Source organism: Anopheles darlingi, chromosome 2 (assembly GCF_943734745.1).
Source record: "Anopheles darlingi chromosome 2, idAnoDarlMG_H_01, whole genome shotgun sequence".
NCBI lineage: Eukaryota > Metazoa > Arthropoda > Insecta > Diptera > Culicidae > Anopheles > Anopheles darlingi.
In genome coordinates, this window is record NC_064874.1 from 2,150,001 (window position 1) to 2,155,000 (window position 5,000).

Below are 5,000 nucleotides of genomic sequence, written 5' to 3' on the forward strand. Positions count from 1 at the left end.
GGGAAACGTGGTGTTGTTTTCCTTACAATTTTGTATTTAAATTTTCCCCAGAGCCACAGAGAGAGAGAGAGAGAGAGTGTCTCCCAGTTGACGAACCTGCCAGCGATCTGCCCGATGGACACCGAACCCCATCCCAACGGAGGACAGCGTGAGAATTGAGAAGCCTACCACCTTTTGGAACCACTTCACTTCATTCACTTGTGGACTGGCGTTAGTGTGGATGCTCGGAAGAAAAAGGTGCGTCATTATAAGAACATATTATTTGTCCAACGCCTTAGACCCAGACCAGAACACCTAACTATTACGTGGCACAATCTGGCTCTGCTCGCTCGTCTGCGTCACCGGGATCTCCCATATTGGGTTTTGATCGCACTACGGATGAGACGACAATGATGATGAGGCTGCTAACAAGAGCTGCTTGATAGGAGATTACGAGCAGCGAGATAATAACACACATGAGACATAATTACGCATTCATGAATGTAAGAGCCTTCAAGCATTGCCCGTCCGTCCGACCGTCCGTCCGTCGGTGGCCCGTCGTCCGTTATGTCTCGCGCGGCGTCGCCGATGCTGCAGCAAGCCGCCGGTTTGGCCGTCCCCGTACGCGAGCATCCGAATTTCGACGAGTCCACGACGTTAGTCAACGACAAACGATGATGACAGCGACGATGAGGAAGTGAGATTAATGCGAGATTTCGTCGTCAAAATTAGGCAAATTCCCACGCCGCGCCGTACCTAATCTTCCTAGCAGTCTCGGCTCGCTCTCCTTCCGTTCCGTCGGTCAAAGGTAAAGTACTTTTTCCGGAACCGGTAGACAATCCGGAATCCGAATAGCGGAGGACAAACGAGATCGAATTTTGTGCGGAAAGAGTGCTCAACGATCGGAAAGAAAATCGCGTTCTCGAAGGTGGTTAGTGAAAGAATGCGCGCGTTTACGTCTTTTTCTTTTGTGCCATGCTTTGTTGTTGCCTTATAATTGTATTTTATATCATGAAATCCTTATCTGCATTATAGTGTTCAATCGAAAACGAAATCATTTTCAATTTATCCGTCTTCTTCTCATGCTGCACGCGGCCCATAGTCTTTTTCCTCTCTCGCGGTGCCGCCGAGTGAGAGAGCGAGAGCGCGCGAAGCGAAAAGTGAGAGAGCACGGCGTCGGTAGTGAGAGCGAGCGTTGGACTCGGTCCGAAGCACATAGTCTCTAGCCGGGCACCCAGCATCTGCTCCAGTGGCGCAATTGGTTAGCGCACGGTACTTATAAGACAGTAACGTTGCCTGATGAGCGATGCCGTGGTTGTGAGTTCGAGCCTCACCTGGAGCAGGAATTCGGAAACTTTTTTTACAGCCGTCCCGAGGTCAACCGAAGCAGCCATTTTCATGATTTCGCTTTAGTGCTTCGTTCTGTATCTGAAATTAAAATTTATATTCTTACGCGATGGGTGGGTTTTCTCGATATTTTTTTGCCGCTTGGATGTCGTTTTCATTCCAACGCGTAGCATTATTTGTACTGAAACCGAAGCGAATTATGTTGGGAAAACGATTTAAACGCAGAAGAGAGGTTAAAAAAAAGGGTCGATGTCTTCGTTGCTACGCATGTGTCTCACAAGCATATTAACTCCGGAGGTCGATGACGGTCGGGAGGTTATAATCCGGCTGCTGTATCCGGGGTCATTGGAGCGCGATACATGGGACCGCAACGACGCTAGACGCTGACATTTGTTGGCATTGTATGTAAATGCGACGTCACCTGCGTCGGGACAACGGCAGCACCGCCACGACGACCGAGACCGACAGAGAGAGAGAGGGTTCGAGTTCATTTTCACCTTCCATCCGGAAAAATCCCATGACATTCCGGTCGCGCCAACCAAACGAGGGAAAAGAGCCGACCATACCCATACCAGAGGCCATCTTTAACCGGCGACATGAGCAAAAAGACGGCGACGGGATCTTTAAAGGTGCCGCTCGAACCTTCACGATTAGATGCCGATGCCGATGACACCAGCAGCAGCAGGAGTTTCACATTGCAGATTTCTCCGGCGCCCTAGGACCGCCACTATCACATAATAGCAGATAGGGGTAGAATATCTGATAAGATTTCGACCTGTAAAATTGTATAACATTGCAAATTAACGTCATAACTCTTTAAATGTGGCGTGAAACTAAGTGTAAAAATATATTTTTACTAATTATGTACCACTAATCATAGCATATATCTTTCTTTATGTGACAAAAATAGACCCACACTTGGTTTCTATTGCTTTACGTAGTGCAAAGTATCATCACGAATGAGGAGAAGACAGAGCTACCCCATATTAGTTTGCACACTTTGCACGTTACGTTCGTTACGTTCGCAGGCTGTGACTTTTGACGTCGAAAGTGACTACAATTATCCCTTTGTTGCTGTTGTTGTTGTTGTTGTTAGTAGCAGTAACCCTACTCTGTGAGCCCGATAATAGCAGCTGGTGCGAGGTGCGGTGAAAATTGCGACCCCATCGCGTCTCGCCTACAATGTGATTGTTTTCCCATTAATTTGCTTATCGACTCGCACAAAAAAAAACGCTGGCAAAAATTGATGAAAGCCAGGAATTGCTCATCACCACCCGAAGGGGGGTGTTGTCTGCTCAACCTCACGCCCCCGGCCCGGGGGGTTCAATAGCCTTCGAAGCAAATGGATTGGGCCGGAGGAAGTGCTCATTTTCATTTTCCTTCCTCCGACAAAATTAGATTCAAATGTTAAGATCGCCTGTTTCGGGAATGGCGCAACAGAGAGATAACTTCCGACGCAACACCCACCACCACCAACACCACTAGCACTGCCTATTGCTTGTTCCCACAATTACCAGCCGAATCCGACGAAACGAATCTCATACGAAACGGCAATCTCGGCGTCAGGCATCGGGAGAGTATTTATCGATGATGCTTAACTCCGCCATTGCCTTATTCATGATAATTGTAATCAATACAATCACCGTATGGCATCGGGGGCATCGCATAAAATTAAACGTTCCACCATTGTGCGAGGCGCAGGACGCAGGGTTGGTCCCTTTTTTAAGGACAGGGAAGGGCACTTTTTCCACTCATTAGTCGATAATGTGGAGCAACACAAAGCAAAAGGTACGATTAAATGTCTCCTCCGTAACCCTTTTACTAGCTGACGATAATGTGTTTTCATTTTGAAAAAAAATCCATTGTTTTGCCTCAAAAAAAAAAAACACAACAGACAAAAGGCAACAGTCGGCCCAGTCCAAGATGTCTCAAAGGAGAGGCCAGTGTTGCAAAATTTATATTTCATCGCTATTAAAGTAACACTTTTCTCCATCAGCAATCATTTAACGGTCATCGTTCGCTCCCTGGTCCGATGGACATTTCATGGATTCAGCGACAAGCCGAAGCCGAAGCCGAAGCCTCGGCCGGGTGGTATCCGTTGGTTTTTCATGCGCCACGGATGGGGTCGCGGCACCATACAACCTGTGTGCCTGTCAGCACAGGTTTTTGTGACGCTCCGATAACTATATATCTGCCGTTGCCCTGGCCCCACTGGACGGTAGTATGACATCCCGGGACAAAATGTCGATTTGATTCATAAATTTGAGGATGTCCCGGTTCGCTGATCCGCTCCCCGTCCTCCCGGGGTGGTGGGGGGTCGGAAGCCAATTGAAGTCATCGTCGTCGTCGTCGTCGTCGTTGTCTCGTTGGCCATCCCCGGGCACTAAGAGTTGGAGCTTCTTCTGCCAGCATTTCTATGAATAATGCATATGAAAATGGAACGAAGGAACGTTTGCGAACAGATTCGCTGTATGCGTGTTGGCGGGCGAGCGAGAATGTGTGCTCGGGGACCGGAGTGGGGGAGGTTGTCCTCAACGTCACAAACGTCACCCATATTTGCGGCACTGGCGGTGACGGTGGTGGCGGGCAGATGCGACACCAGCGAGAGAGTTTTCCAGAGCGTGACCGCGACGTTTTCCAGACCGCGGGCGTGAGCGTGCAGCCTTCCATAAAATGGCACCTAGCAGCTAGCAAAGCAGCGAATGGTACAAGTCTTATGTTATAAATAGGCGGGAATAGAAGCGCGTCCAAGTCGTAAAACCTGTGCTACGCAAGCGACACCCAGCGTGATTCGTCGTCGTGTCGTGTAATGTGTTGAAGATACTCGACGACGACGACGACGACCACCACCATGAGTTCGGTGGACTCGTGATGAGTAACCGTGCATTAGTTACGCGAAATACATGCTCGATGTGTCATTCTTGACTTTGTGTTTGTTGGTGTAAATTCTGCCATTGGAAGGAGACTCCTTGTCTTCCATGTTTTTTTCTGTATAAAGCAATGAGTTTTTCTATAATTAAAGACAATTTATTTATTAGCTAAAAAGTCCTAAAAAATCTTAAATTCTCCCTGTGACATCATAGTAGTCGGTAGCTTGGAGTCCGAATGACAGCTTGCGGTTGAACGTCATCGGTGTCTTTGATGAAAAAAAAAACAATTCATGCACAGGTTTTTGTTTGTTTTCGATGCACAATCGACCGCCCAAGCTCATTCACCGCGAGTATAGTGGCTGATGAAAATGGAAGCTCGGAATGTCTCGGAAAGTAACGTTTCTTACAATTAGCTCATCATTTCGGAGGGGGGAGGGAGCTTTATCTTGGCACTACAAACGTTATGCTTTGTGCGACGAATGTGGCCTACCACCCTCGCCGATGGGTGGGTGGAGCCCATCGGCATCGACGACTGGCGTTTGTGCTGGCGCCATCGGCACGAGCCCACGAGCGCGAGCGCGCGCGTGCATGAGACCGCAGTCACGCGTATCACACATTTTATTGCTTTACATTTTCGTTCACATTTTCAAGTCAATCAACACCCGTACAACGACGACGACGACGACGACGAAGACGGCGACGACGATGGCGATATGCAGTCGTCGGTATTGTGAACGGATTGCTTCGATGGCGTTTTTCACCTGACGCCCCGCCACTCTTTTCCGAATGTAGTTTTTCTTTCTA

General features: G+C 48.5%; 1 non-coding gene across 1 annotated transcript; it reads left to right on the forward strand.

The window, feature by feature from the left end:
- Window positions 1-1,222: 1,222 nt before the first annotated feature.
- Trnai-uau (transfer RNA isoleucine (anticodon UAU)) lies at window positions 1,223-1,321 on the forward strand. Its single transcript has 2 exons — window positions 1,223-1,260; window positions 1,286-1,321. It is a non-coding gene; the product is annotated as a tRNA-Ile (tRNA).
- The last annotated feature ends 3,679 nt before the right edge of the window (window positions 1,322-5,000 follow it).